The following is a 16,218-nucleotide window of genomic DNA, read 5'->3' as shown; positions in this document are numbered from 1 at the left end:
CCTGTTATCAAAATCAGAACAAAACTTTTGTAAGCATCACATACACGTTTTCCTTCTACAGATGACTCTAGTGATGCATGATATTTGTTGGAGTAATTTTTGTGAGAGAAATTTTAAGTACAAAAGTATCCATTGCAAAGTATTAATTTTGTGTTAATTGAAAAAAAAATTAACCATATTTCTGAAATTGAGGCATCTTCCTTAATTCATTGATAATAGGATGTATGAATGAATCAAACCCAAATAGTTAACGTCTATATAATTTTGAGTGTACTTTTCTGACGTAGTCAAGAACAGAGAAATCCCCAAAGGAGATGTCCATCCTTGCAGTTAGGAACTCTATAGTAAAGATGACAAAACAGAGTAATGAACACGAGCAAATAAGGAAATATGATCTTCAATTATCATCAAGTTGGCTTGCAAGTGCAGATTACAAATATTCAACAAACATGCCTCATTACTAAGAACATAAGCCTTATTCTCGATCTTCACTATCAGATGTATTTGCTCTCCGCATTACCTTGCTCATTACCTGATTGCCTTCCTAAACAAGAACTACTACCCTACTTATATACAAGTTTGCCAGCCACAAGTCGGCTTATCTGATCAACAATCTCCAAGATAAAGAAACATATTACAAACAATATAGATCAGGACCCAAATCTATAAGAACAACTCCTATGCAATACATCATGATGTGCAGAAACATAAGGAGGTCGATCATATGTCCAACAACAGAGTACAATGCACCATTAGACTTTGCATGATATGGATCTTCATCACAAGACGAATCTTGCCAACTTGGTTGCTTGAATAGGAAAGCATATATAGGACAAAATCAAACATATGATTACTTCATCCGGAAACATCGGATCGAGCTGCGAAGCTAGATATAGGGTCTTCATAATGCCTAGATCGCACTATAAAGATCACATAAGATAACGAGCCAACTGAACCGGTCGCTACCCAAAACACAGGAAATTGCCCAACTAGAACAGAATACAGACAAAATGAAAAGAAGCCTTTTTGGGTAATGCAAGATTGCCAACCACCCCTAGATGTTGTTGCATCAGATATCTTAGGTGAATAGCAGACGTTCCATAGGAGGAACTTATGAACATTTGACACGATTCAAGACATAATTCCCATGCTTATTCTTAATCCACATCTATAAGGCACATTTCCTACAAATAGCTGTGCCAACTATACAAATCCACAAGTCCAATAGTATATTGTCCATCATTAGGTATTGCTCTGCTACTGCTTCCCAAACCTCTGCTTTGATTATCCAACTTACATGAATTGCTTCTGTCTTTGTCTCTCCTACCATCGACCATCCAGTTTTGCTTCTTCTGATGTTTGGTTCCATCATTGTTACTGCTTAGTAACTTCTTTTCCCCTGATCTACTTACAAGATCCTGTAGCTCATCTAATACCACTTCGGTATTTTGTTGCTGCAACACCATCCAGTTGTCACCAGTCTTCAACTCCACCAGGTTAGATCCATTCATCAATTTCTTCAGCAACTATACAACCTAAAAAACCTTCTTAGCCATTTGGTGCAAATTCATCACCTTCTGATCAGGTGCAGTCTGGTCTCCTAAAGTGTGAGCCCTCGTTACATTTAGGCTCTTAGCCTGCCTTCCTACTTCAAAGGAATTAAAGCGAACTTTTTGTCATCGTTTACAATGGACACAACATTCCTTTGGCAATCATGAACAACTCCAACATCATAGTGCCAAGGTCTTTCTAATAAAACATGGCAAGGACTCATGTTAACCACATCACACAATACCTCATCTTGGTACATGGTCCAATGTTGAACTTAACCTGACACTGCTCTTTTACTTACATCATATGGTCGTCCGCAAACAACTTATTCAATATGGATAAGGGTGTTTAAGTCTCCTTAATCCAAAATTTTGAACTATTTCCTTTATACAAGGTTGTCCGTACTTACACTGTCCATTATCACTTTGCAACATTTGCCTCCTGACTTACAAACAAGTTTGAAAAAATTGCTTTCTTCGCGCAAGCTCTAGTTCCTTCTTACTCAACATAATTCTCCTGAACATTAGAGATTCTCCCATCGCAGGTGCAACTTCTCTTTCAACAAGTCTATCATCAACAACTTGCTCCTCATGTGCCAGTAGGTTCTGTTTCCCTTTTCTTTGCTAGAAGTTTAGAAGGAATTGAACATTGGAAAGCTTTATGTACAACATTTCCACATTTGAAACAAGTACCTTCGAAGTCTTTGTTGCCATTGCCTCTTCTATGAAACTTCTGATCAGGTTCTTTTTCAATCACCAACAGCAACAAATTGTTATGAAGAATTTATGACCAGGAGACATGTACAGTCTTCTACAAGGTGGTTAGATGATAACCATAATGGGAGGTTATTGGAGTATTGTAATGTTTCTTTAATGGTCACCTAGTTGGTCTTTAATTTTTTTGGGAATTTCTATTTTCGCCTTTAGTGCATGATTGTTTTTTGTTCTTTATTTTGACATCATGAAATCGGGACAATTCGATGCATTTTCTCATGGATTCATTGGTGTGTCCTCTATGTTTTTGTTGTATTGATAAGGCATCATGAAAACAATTCATCATCCTTGAATTCTTTATTTAGCATTATTTGTGCATTCTTTTTGAAGGTCTTCGTCGAGTTAATCCCCCTAAATACTTGTTAGAACAATTATTTCTTCTTTGGCAGCAAGCGCTTGATTTTTTGACAATCTTCAAATTTATTCTTCAGTTTTTTCCTTTTTTGTAAGTAATTTTTAACCTTTTTTTTCCTTAGGTTAATAGCCCTCAGAATTTTGCTCATTTCAAGTTATCCTAGGCCTCAAACAGAGTTGTCTAGCTCAAGTTATAAAGGAATAGGTGGGGCTTTCCAGACTGACATCATGTCTTATTATAAAATCCTCCAAATGTGGGCTTTTTATTGGCAATTTCACGAAATATAATTATTATTAATATTAAAGTGGGTTTTGACCCCATTTTCAATTTTTAGCTCATTTTGTGTTGATTTGACTGCAGTTTTTTATATTTTAATGAAAATGGTTTTTTCTGGTTTATTTTCATGTTACTTTATTGAAAACTATAGTTGCATATTAAAATTAGGGCCTGTTTGGTTGATGGAATAGGAATAGAAAAATTGAAATACGATTTTTATTTTCTGTTTGGTTCGTCACTTGGAATAGGGAATAGGAATACGTATTCCCATTTCGCCTCTAAAATGAGCTTATACCCATTCCAAAAAATATTTGTTATTGGAATAGCCATTCCTATTCCCAATATTACATGCCTATTCTCCATTCCTGTGCTTGCGGCCAAATAGGTCCTTAATTACACGAGACACTTTAAATGCATAAAGGTGAGGTTTTTAATACACATTGCATATCATCCACATGTAAATCACTTTCTAAAAACCACTACCAATAAATTCTAAGTTCCAAATGAATAAAGGTTGATTTTTTAAATGCAACTACATATTTTTAATTAAAAATATATCACTTAACATGTGTAAGAGGGATTTTAAATGCATTTGCATATTAAAATCCCATTATTGTAAACCTTTAATGACTTAAAAGTCTTTATAATGGGGAATCTGAACGCAATAGTACATGTTATTGCCTTATAAAAGCCCATTATTATGTGCTTTAACTTGAGTAACAACTTAAAAGCATAAAGTTGGGGTTTTGAAACCCAATAGCATATATTTAATATGCATTTGAGTTGAAAAATTTAAAAACATATGTTATTGCCCTTCAAAAACCCACTATGACTTCTTCATTGAGGTATTTAGCTTTTAAAAGCACAGGTGACAATTTTGAGATAAAAAGCATGTGCTTTTAACTCCAAAAAAAGCCCATTAATGAGCATTATAATGTGCATTTGAGATTGAGAAGTCATGCATATATTTTCAATACCACAAAACCCATTTTAATTACTTAAAGGGCAAAGTGGCTTTATTTGAGTTAAAAAAGCGTGTGCTTTCAGCATAAAAAAGCCCATTTTTGGACACTTCTATTAATGAACAATCTTTTAATACATGTAAATGCAAATATAAAACCCATTTGTTGCATGTCCAAGGCATTTTCAAAGTGCTTTTAATGCATTTTGGATACATATAATGGGCTCTAAAAAGCTCACTTTGTGCATCTAAGTGAAATATGACTTGTTTTAACACATGCAAATGCCATTCGAGTCCATGTTTTTGGCTAAAAGTGTTGAAACGCAGCATATATTGGATGTTTTTGGTATTCTAAATCTGTTTTTGCCTTCTAAATGCAAAGATACCTTCCATTCTACTCGTATTTTTGATTCTAAAGCTTGTATATGGCATCCAAGGGCCAAAATGATGGATTTTCTTCATGCACTTGAAGCCAAAAATACAATTTCTTGGGTAAGAACAGCAATAAATAATTCAAATTAAGGCTGTATTTTTTATTGCAAAGCCCGTCTTTGACCTCTAAGGCCGAAAACAACTTGATTATTACATGTATTAGGCACTCTAAATCCTCTTTTTGGCTTCCAATGGAAGAAAATATCTCCTATGTTGCATGTAATGGGCATTGAAAACCATGTTTTTGAGCTGTATCAGCAATAGCGTCCATTAAAGTGGTTGTGTTTGGCATCCAAAACCCTGTATTTGGGCATTCTTTATCAAGAGCACCAAGTTGGGCATTGGTTGCAAGTGTCGTACATGTGCTGCAAGGAAAAATCTTGTTTGTGTGCAAGCATCTACATTTGTAGGTTTGAATAAGTCTTGCTTGTTCATTTTAATATGCATTTTATCTCTGAACTATCTACACTTATCAAGGAATCAATCTTGACTCGAATGAGCATTGATTTAGAAAGAAGATTTAGTCAAATTCCTTGTGTATTTAGCTTCAAATTTGAGATGTTTTGCTTTGTAATTTCTAGGACTGCTTTTTTGCGTTTTTGTAATATATTTTTGTACATGTTTAATGCAAATCTTTCATTTCTTTTTAGATTTGTATATGCTCTTATTATTTATTCCTTCTTCTGTCTCAATTCTTTTCTAAGTTGCATATGCAAGTACTTAATCGTGCTTGCATATGCAATCGGGATTTAAAACCCCATTTTGTGATGGAGTATACAAGAAAAACAAGCTCATTTTTACACCATGCAAATGTATCTCAAAAGCCCACTTTCATGCATTTCATGTTCCCTATCTAGAATTATTCCATAGCTGCCACGTGATTCAAACTTCACGTTGGTAGTTGGTTGTCGATTCACTCGTAATGTAAATTCCAACTCCATTATAAGTAGATGCTATGCCATACATCTTTCTCGCATTTTTCCACAAACGGAATTTTGCTGTCTCCATATGCAATCCCCTTTGAAAAACCCGATTTTGGTTTTTATTACCATTTGAGTGACCATTCTGAGCTTAAACTTGTTAGAGTTTTAGGTGACTCTACAACACTCCTAGGATCAAATGAAAGACCAAGATAACTTCCACAAGAGATTGGCAAGACAATTGCATGAGGATGCAAGAATGCTATTAGTGATAATAGACTTGATTGACATCCAATGGATTGATTTAAAATATACATAATAGGCATCCTTATATAGGAGAGGCGATAAGAGACAATCATAAGGAGAAGATAAGCTATCACCCACACAAGGTGGAATCACATGTCCACCAAAGGTGGATCATCCTCTTTATTATGCAATGAAGTATGTGCGATGATGAGGATGATCATGTGATAAGTACACTAAAGGTGGAATGAGATAACAACTATGACCATCTAGAGTGGAGTTCTCTTACACCATGTGTTTAATTGAGGTGCAAACTCCCAAGTGTCTCAATCACAAACTACTATACAATGCATTATCCTAAGTAAGCTTAAGTAAGTGTAATTAGTGAATATTTAATTACACTAACAAAACTCATTCACCTTTCCAAAGTCTTACAACCATTCCCCTTGTTCATAACATCCTAAAACTTGTAGTTCTACATCAAAAAAGTCCAATGGACCCATCCATGCTTCATTTATTCACCTAAAGATTGTTGTCCATTCATATGCAATGGTTCCAAAAATCCTTGTTAAGTTTTACCCTCATTTAAAGAGCTAGTTTTGTCTTAATTCCGTTATCCTTCATTGCTTAAAAGTCCTCCAATCATGCATGCAAAGAAGAAAAAAGGACATGAGGCAAGAATGATCAAATAATGAGAGCCTACAAGGAGGTTAAAGAATGATTACATGCATAGAATGCGTTCAAGAGAAAAATGGTAAATAAACACTCAATCGAAGAATTAAGGATGCATATTAATATTCTAATTCAAGATATTTTCACCAAATACAAATACTTCACATTAGGCATCTTGTAGTAACATTAGAAGTTGTGTCTTGTCAGACACTTAAAATATTCTCATCATGCATTTGTGATTTGTAATTGACACATTACATGTAGTGGAAAAACAAGATGTAATTGCATGTGATAGTATCACATCAAAGTTGTAACATGTAATCAAGTTGCCAGTGCATTAGGTATGCAACCTTGAATAAGCCGAAGTTAGTTAGAAGTTTGTTATTGAATAAGTGAAGGTGGTTAAGGCTTTTCCTCTTCTTTCTCCACCTTTCCCTGAACACTTTTCCTATAGAAAGGAGGGGGCTCATTGTAAATAATCATTTTTTTCAAGGCAAGAAAATTCTAGTAGTTTGTATATAAATTCTAAGACTTTGAGCTTAGATGTAAATCTGAATTGCTTTCAATAGAAGAGGCAACTTGTTTGGAGACTTTATGCCAATCCAACCGCTTAGGTGATAACATTTTCTTAAATTGATTGTGATTTTTAATGCTTTGCTTAAAAGGGATTTGAATTCAATTGTGTAGACTTTGAGCTACATATTGCATTTAGAGATTTCAACTTTTGAAGTCTTTGTGCTGCTGGAGGACAAATTGTTATAGTTGGTAGTGATTGCAATTAATTAGAACTGAAGACTTTGAGCTTCAGCTATAGGTATTTTATTAAGTTTAAGAGTGTCCGGTAAGAGACTATGTGCCTTAATGGTTATTCTACTTGAATCCTAATTTGGTTAATTGTAAGAGACTTTAGGTTCTTGTACTTATTCTACAAAATATAAAAAGTAAACTCGTGCCTTGATGTTGTTCTTACGTGAATTCTTGAGTCATCGGTATTATTGTAGCAATAATATATTTTTTGTTAGGTTGGAAAGTTGTAGTTGTATGCAAAATCATTCTTGAAAAAAGAGGAATAGATTATTAGAACCACTCTTTTTGTAATTTAAGTTCCGTTCTTGTTGAAGCCACCTATGGTAAGAATGGAATCTCCTCTATTGTTGTGAGGATTGAGCAATCTCATAAGTCATTGTCTAAAGTCACAAGTTTGTAAGTTGTGGTCATAGTGACTTACAAAATTTTTAGCCAACATTTTTTAGAAACATCATCTTTGTAAATCTATATAAGGAGCCTTCATCTCTCTTGTTAAATAATAACATCGATTTACCATAATAGTAATTATTTTTATGATATTTGAATCTTTGATAGAACTTATCATATAAATGAAAATCCTATTTGTTGATAATTTGAAATCCTATTTGAATTTTGATCTTTGAATGTTACTATAGGATTGTGTATGTTATTATGTACTATTGTTATTTAGTTCAATGTTCAATGGTTATGGTTCGTGTTGCAAATTTCTATGTTCAAGTATTTCAAGAATCAATCTGGTGTGTTATACTAAAGCTTCATTTCATAGCTAGCATTTGAAGTTCTATATGTAATAGGTATAGTATGCAGCTGTTGATAACGATTATTTAATTGTACATTGTCATTGATATTACACAAATTTTATACTCTAACTGTGCACTGCCAACTAGAACCAACTTCAGAAGATTTCAGTATTAGCCAAGTTATGTCGGTTACTAAAGGAGTTTAGTGTAAACTGAGGTAGGTCGGTTATCAAGGAACTCAGTTGTAACCGAGTGACTTAGTTTTTAATTTGAGCCGACCTGCAATAGAATAACTTTATTTGTTAGTTTGTTTGTGCAAGCCGACTCAGTGGATATTATTTGTTTATTTGAAAGGGTATTCAAGCTGACTTGACATTGGGTTTCATATTATGAAAGGTCAAGATGTGGATTGAAAAAAAAAAGAGAAAGTGGAGAAGAAGATAAGATTTGAATTAAGAAGGATATCTGATTTAGGGCAGAGTATCCAAGGAGTTGCAAAGAATATTTTGATCAAGGAGGATTCAGAGGATAAACCAAATCGGTGATATGAATCTGCAATCTAGTTGCTTTGCTAGTTAGGTCAATCATTGTTACTCTTTAACAATTGTAGTAGTGAAGAAATCTCTTAACAGAGTTGACTTAACAATTATCTTGCAAATCCTCTAACTAGGTGACATTTCTAGATTAAAGTGTCTTAAGACCTCTAACAAGGCCACTCCTAACAGGGTGATTCAAATCCTTTAAAATGGTCACACCTAACAGTGTGTTTTGTAAACTTTAACAGGGTTGGCTCCTAACAGGGCTCACTTCAGAAGAGTGAAAAGTTGTAACTAGTTGCATTGGTGGTTTTTCCAAATTAAGTTTTCACGTTAAATCTTGGCGTCTCATGTGTTCATGTTATTTGCTTATTGCTTTATCTTTCTACAACTAAGTTACTAAAGGTTAATACACATCATTATCTTAAGATTGCTTTGTTAACTGAGTTACAACGAATATCTATTTCTAACCAAGCTATAAGTTAAAAGGAAGTTTGTATTAACATCTAATGGTTTTGGAATTGTTTTAGTGGTAATTGATTCACTCCTCCCCTCTTAGTTACTCCCTTTATATTTCCAACAATTGGTATCAGAGCTTTTGGTGCTCACAGGAAAGGTTTTAAGGACCTAAGCTAAAGATCAAGATGTCTTACAAAAGAGAGATTCCTAAGTTGAACACAAACAACTTCAAAGCATGGCAGGATATCATGAAGTTGTATTTGGGAACCATTAGAGATACAAGCCTAAAATACCTGGAGAACTAGTATGTGTCACCGCTTGATCCTTTGACTATGGTTCAGATGGTGGAGAGAAAGAATCACAACACAATGATGATCGACATTGCTTCTGCTCTCAATTATGCTAAATTTGATGAAGGCAAAGACTGTCCTACTGGTCATGAAATGTGGAACAAGTTGCAAAAGATCTACGGAGGAGATGACAATGTGAGGAGAGCCAAAGTAGGAATTTTTAAGAGGACAATTTTATCAGATGAAGATGAGAGAAGATGAAAACATTGCAAAATATAGTAAGAGAATCAAAGCAAGTGTGAGTGCAATCAGAGCTTTAGGGGGAAAAATTGAAGATGAAACAATAGTGAGCAAGGTATTTATAAGTCTTCTTCCTATTTATGCAATTAGAGTTTCAACTATTCAAGAGATGAGATGTGATCCAAAAAATGATATAATTTTGGATGCACTAGTGCGAAGGTTAATGACTTTTGAGTTGGATAACTTTGATAACTATCTTCCTGGATCTTGCAACCTAGAATCAACATTCAAAGCTAAATTAACTATTGATAGTGTTGTCCTGCATTTTGTTACCACGAAATGTTGGTAACAACACGAAACTTTTTCAAGCTAGTTTTGCATTTCTCTAGGCTTGAATTTGATATTCAATTGCTTAATGTTGATCAATCAATCAATTTCAATTCGAATATCAAATTGTTTTTCTGAAGGCCTTCGTCAAGTCATTTTTGTTTTGCTTTCTGTGGAGCCTTTTTAAATTCTTGAAGTCTTCATAGTCCGTTCTTTGCTTTTGAGTTTGCATTTGCTTGTTTTTGGTTATTTGGATTTGTTCATGTCATGCCTTTCATTTTCCCCTTCGATTCGATCTAACCTAGAGGTCGATCAGAGTTGTTCTAGATATATGGTCATTTTAGTGCCTCAAAAGTGGACATTTTAGGTGCAACAACACGAATTAAAAAAATGATGTTATATGTTCATTTTGACATTCACTTTTTCAAAAATATAACATTTATTCACTTTTTGTTATGTTTTGAAGTTACTTTTCATTTAAATTTATAAGTGACTATAGTGCACTTTGTGTTATAATTTTAAGTTGAGTTACTTTTTAATTTTTCACTTAAAGTGACTATAGAACTATATAGTTACTTTTTAAATTTTTGATTTTTAAATCAAATACTTATATAAATGTCACTTTAACATAATGTTTATGTATTATATTGAATAATATGATGCATAAATGTTATTTTTTACGCATATTGATGACATTTATATAAATTTAAGTGAAATACATAACTTAAATGCCTCAAAGTGGACTTTTTATGTGCAAATGCATGTAAAAATCTATGACTAGTGGAAATGTTTCATTTTATTGCATATAAAAACTCACTTTGAGGACATTTTTCATGTCATTACATCAAAAGCTTGTAAATGTGGACCTTTTTGATACAATGACATGAAAAGTTGAGTTTTTGTGCTTGTGCATGAAAAAAGTGAGACATGTTTGTAAAATATGTAAGTGACTCCAAAAGGTCCGATTTTGGAGTCTAACACATTTTAAAATATGCAATGAGCTTCAAAAGGTGAGATTATGTCTACAGACATATTTAAAAAAATGCAGTGGACTCTAAAATGTCCGATTTTGCCTTCCAACATATTTTAAAATATGTAATGAATATAAAAATGTCTTATTTTGTGAAGAAAACATGTTCATGCTCCAAAAACCTCCGATTTTGATCATAACTAGAGATTTTCTCCATGGATTTGGATGAAATCACTTCCATTCAAAAGGTTTTGGAGTGGTGATCATTTTGCCCTCTTAAAAAATCAGTTTATTGAGCTCAAAAATGTATTCAAAACTCCCAATCTAGGGCATGAGTTTGCATAAAACTCCATAAATCTTCAAAGTTTGATCACGTTTTTTTCTTGCAACCAAGTCGTTTTTACCTTATATGCTGATTACATCATATTGTGATTATCATTTTGGTGTTAAAATATCAAATTGTTTTGCTTGGTGGATCACGTTTTTACTTGGAAGAACATGTTTTTGGAAAAACGTCTCAAGAAAATGAAATCTTCAAAACGTTGCAAGAAGGAGACTATCTAGGACACGTTTTGGCATCTTGCATAATAATCTCTTTGTTTGCTGCCCTTCATCATTCGAATTTTGAAGATTTGAAAAGTTCTCACCATTTTTGAAGAAGATTTCAAACAAAGAGCACCTTTTCTTTCATTTTTTGGCTCCTATTCTTCATGTAAGTGGACCTCTTCTTTCTTGCATTTTAATTCATGCTTATCTTTGCTGATTTTATGCATGAAATCGTTGAATGGATGTCATTTGGAAAAATCTTTGCCTTATAATGTGCATTTTTCTTTTAAATATGAATTTCTCGTTCATTTTGATGTTTTTGGTTCTTCCCCAAGTTCCAAATTTGAATTTCATCTTTGGAGTGCATTGCATCTTGGCATGTTTTAAGTTGTTTTCAAAGGTTTGTTTTTTCTTTTGTTTTGGTTTTGTGTGCTTGTTTGTTGGTTTTTTTCCATTTGGAGAAGTTGCAAGATTTTTCCCAAAAACTTGTTTTTCCTTCATTACATGCGAAAGCATTATCATTTTCACATTCTATTTCCATGTTATTACATCCCACATCTCATCTGACAAATGTGATTACATATTTTTCACCTCATTCACCATCCTCACGCGCATGTAATCCCATTTTTCATTTCCATTTTCATCCATCTCATTTTTCACTTCCATTCGCATGACACGATTACACGAAATGTCTTACGTGCAATTGCATCCAAAAGGTCCGATTTTGATCAAAAGTCATATTTTGAAAAGACAAAAGGATGTCATTTTCACTTTCCATGTACTTTGACTTATTCCTTCTTCCAAAAGTGACTATATAACTCATTATCTCACCGCCAATTTTCATTTCCATCTTCAAATGCGCATTCACACTTACATGAATAAATACATGTTTCCACATCATAACATATTTTACATTTTACCCTCCACCCGCATATACATGTAAAGTGTACCTTTCATTCGCACTTACATCTCATTTCACTTTCCACCTTCCGTTACATGTTGCATTTACATATATGCATGTGTCATTCAATAAAGCCTTGAAAACTTGTCACTTTTGAAATCAACAACTTTCACTTTGCACGCATTCCCATGTGTTTCACCTTAGCACATTTTCATTCCATTTCATTTCATTTTCCATATTTGCATTTCCATATCATTTCATTCCGCATTCCGTTCATTTCATTTCACTTTTCATTCTATTGCATACGCATATGCTTTGAAAGGTACTTCTTTTCGAATCTTCACTACTGCTCTGGAATTCACTTGCATGGAGATTCCTTCTGATGATGTATTTGTGTTTTGGGATTTTTGTGTTGTAGTACAAGCACAAGAAATGTCCTTGCCATCCAAATCCAAGGGCAAGATGAAATACCAATATGATAGAATTGGCTCATGCAATTCTTTCTTCAGTTACATTTGTTTTAGACAACGTGTTGGACACAAAGATTGGTCATGTAGAGGTGGCTGATTTTGTACAAAGAGTTGAAGCTCTAGCTACCCATGAGATGAAACATTTGGTTTCTACATTTCCCATGGTGGCCATAGAACTTGATTTTGTTTATGGATGTGCACAAGGGTGTACTTCTAAGACAAGGACTATCAAAGATGCTGACGGCAAGGTTATCATTAGCTTGACCCTGAATTTATTGAACAAATCTTCAAAGTTCCTCACAAATCAAAATGTGTTGATTTGACCAAAAAATTGTCATTGGCTAGTAGTCTCTACTGTGCCTACTTCTACAAATCAAAGTTTCAGCCTGCCTGTATGGTTGAGTAGAATGACAACAAAAAGAAGGAAAGTGGTTGTTCCTTTTGACAATTTTCCTGTGAAGAAGACTAAATCTAAATCTTTGAAAGATAAGATTGTTTCCAGAATTTTGGTTGATTCCGACAAAATTAAATATGTTGAGGTTGTTGAGCCCTTAGTAGATAAAGCTGTTGAAGAGCTTACCCGTTCTGACTACAAGTTTACTAAAGTTGAAGTTGGAAAGCAATATTGTTTGAGTTGTTTACAAGATGCTCAAGATGCATTGACAAATGTATCAAAAAGCAATCATGAGCTTTTGGAAAAGAAGAATCAGTTGAAATAGGAAATAGCTTGTTTGAATGAGGTCATTCAAAAGCAATCTTCTCAAAATATTATTGTTACATCACAAATATCTAAAGAGAGAAGGTTGATTGACGTTGCTAAGTCTTGGATACAGGAAATCATTGCTCAAGAAGTTCAAGCTATCACAGAGACACTTGCAGTTCTAAGGCGTGTCAAAGAGATGAACAAAATGGAACTAAGCTTAATTTCTTCTTTGACTCAAGAAGCAAATAACCTGAAGGAAATCCTTGAGGATTGGGATGAAATGATAAAATTTGCTCTGAATGCTATGGTCTCATGTGACGTTCTTCCGTCATGTGAAATGTTCTTTAGATTTCAAGGACTCATTGGTTACAAGGAAGAGACATTAAGAAAATTGATCACAAAATTGCAAGTGGCTCTTGAAGATTGTCAAGTAGTTAAAACAAGTGTTACTTGTGATTTGGAGCAATTGGGATGTCGTGTTATTGATAATCTTGGTAATCTTTTGGCAGCAGAGAGAGTGAATTCAGAATATACAATCAGGATCAATGTTAATGTAGATTCCTAAGATTTTGATTCACACACAATGAACAAGTTTGTTTTGTACAAATCCTTGACAAAACACTTTTGAGAGAATACAATGGCAACTTCCAAAGTTGTGCAATCAGCATATGAAAATGCAGTGAAAATTGAAGTCATATCAAAGACTATGGAGATTGCTGATCTTCCCATAGTGTGTGACATCATTGTGAAATTCAAGGCATTAAGAAGTAATCTTTAAGATTGTTGTATAGTTTCTATTTCATAGTTGTTTAGAATGCATTACATGAAAAGTGTAATTGCATGTAATGAGAATTGCGTGTATGCAAAAGATGTCATACGAGTTGCATGTAACCCTTTAGTTTCTGTAGTTAGAATTGGTCAAAGTTGGTTGAGTTGCTCCCACTTTTTTCTCCTATTTTTCTCAACTTCTTTGCCTATATAAAGGAATGCCCTCTTATTGTAAAATCATCATTATCTTTATGCAAGAAAACTCTAGAGAAATTGTGCCAACATAACTTTGTTTGTGTAAGCACTATTTTGAGAGAAAGTGAATACAAAAGAGCATTTGAGATTTAACTTTGATTAAGTGAGATTGTAATTTGAGTGAATTGTAAATTTTCTCTATGATTCATCCAAGTTGTTTTTGATTCATCATCTTGTGTTATTGGTAATTGTTCTAGTGAATTGAATTGAAAAGAGTTAAGAAACAATTGAAGCTTGAGCTGTGACCAGGAAGAATTGTGAAAATCCATAGCTAGAAGCTTTGTTTGTAGCTTGTATTTTCGTCTTAATTCACAAAATAGTTAGTTCTTACTTTTAGGAGTCTTTGTGCCCTAATTGTAAAACTTTTACGATATAGAAGTACGGCCGGACTTAGAGCCAAACCGGTATCTTTTTAGCTAGCCTTTGAGTTAGTGAAGATTTATCGGTATCACTAGTTCCAACTCTTGATAGAAGTGTAGTTCGAGATTTACCTTGCCCATTATTTGTTCTACGAATAAGCGGATACTTTCTTGAAAGTTAAGAAGAAAGGATATTAGTAACACCTTATTTATAAATCTCTCAATTTCTTACTTACCTTGAGTTGATCCAAAGAATGGTGAGAAGGGGGAGCCTTCCCTTTAAGGTAGGAGAGACTCTGTCTCACACGTTGTGGTTGGTCATCCTATTTTGTGATTAAATTTTTACCCAAAATTGTCGATTGCAAAATATCCACCCAACAGATAGAAAAAGAGGAAACACAAAAGGCAAATAGTTTGATAGTGAAGAAGAAGAAGAATTTGATGATGATCTTGAAGCTATTGAAGCCGTACTTGCAAGAAGGTTACCACAAGGCAAAGGTAAATATAAATGCAAAATTCCATTGATATTTTTTTTTGTGAAGAAGTTGGTCACATTGCTTCAAGGCATCCGAACAAGGATAGTAAAGATGACAGAAAATGTAGCAAGTTCAAAGGCAAGAAAGATTTCAAAAGCTACAAAGACTACAAAGACAAATGTAGGAAATCTTGTTATATTGCTAAAGATTCTGATAGCGATGATGAAGAAGAAATGGTATATATTGTTATTAAAGATGAATCAGATGATGAGGATAATGAAAAGATTACACTTATTACTTATGTTGGCAAGAATGACACTTGGATAATAGATAGTGGTTGTTCTCATCACATGATTGGTGATAAAACTAAGTTTGAACACTTCGAGCACGATGATGGTGTAAGTGTTCAGTTTGGAAACAATGAACCATGTTATGTGAAGGGAAAAGGTTGCATTAAATTGACTAATGGAATCAAATGTGATAATGCGGACTAATGGAATCAAATGTGATAATGCCTACTGGGTTGACGGATTGAGACATAATCTTCTAAGTGTGGCACAACTGAATAACATTGGATTCAAGGTAAAATTCATGAATGGGAAGGCCAAGCTTCTGGATTGTAAATGAAACCTAGTTGGAACTGGCAATTAGACAAAAGGTAGATTGTTTTACCTAGATTTCACTGAAGCTACATGTTTGCTAGCTTAGAGAGAGGAAACCGTGTCTTAGATAGAGGAACCCAAGTCACATTCTGTGGGAACCAAGTCTTAGATAGCAGAAACAGAGCAAAATTTGAAAATTCATAGAACCTTTGAGCATGGTGAACCAAGTGAATTCAATTCAGAATCTAGAAGTAAGATACTTGTACTTGGTAGATATGTCAGAAGGCATGATGCACTTTAGCAAATAATTGGAGATTAGAGAGGAGGCACAATGACAAGGAACAAACCAAAAGCTACATGTTTGCTTACTGAATTTAAATCTAGAACTGTTAAAGATGCATTAAATAATGAAAGTTGGATTGAGGCAATGAATGAAGAAATTGAACAAATTGAAAGGAACAATACTTGGACTCTTGTTCTAGACCCAAGGACAGAAATGTGAGTGGTACAAAGTGGGTATTCAAGAACAAATTGAATGAAAATGACAAAGTATCAAGGAACAAGGCAAGGCTAGTGTGCAAAGGAT

The 16,218-nt window shown here is 33.9% G+C and overlaps 1 protein-coding gene across 3 annotated transcripts in view; it reads left to right on the top strand.

Moving 5' to 3' along the window:
- The window catches only part of LOC149557319 (uncharacterized), a 202,974-nt gene that overhangs the window by 34,684 nt on the left and 152,072 nt on the right, over nt 1–16,218 (top strand). The window lies entirely within an intron of this gene.

The sequence above is a fragment of the Cupressus sempervirens genome, chromosome 5, assembly GCF_028749045.1.
Source record: "Cupressus sempervirens isolate cs-2001-9-10 chromosome 5, ASM2874904v1, whole genome shotgun sequence".
NCBI classification, from domain to species: domain Eukaryota; kingdom Viridiplantae; phylum Streptophyta; class Pinopsida; order Cupressales; family Cupressaceae; genus Cupressus; species Cupressus sempervirens.
The sequence above is the reverse complement of the archived record's forward strand: the minus strand, read 5'-3'. Positions and strand labels throughout refer to the sequence as shown.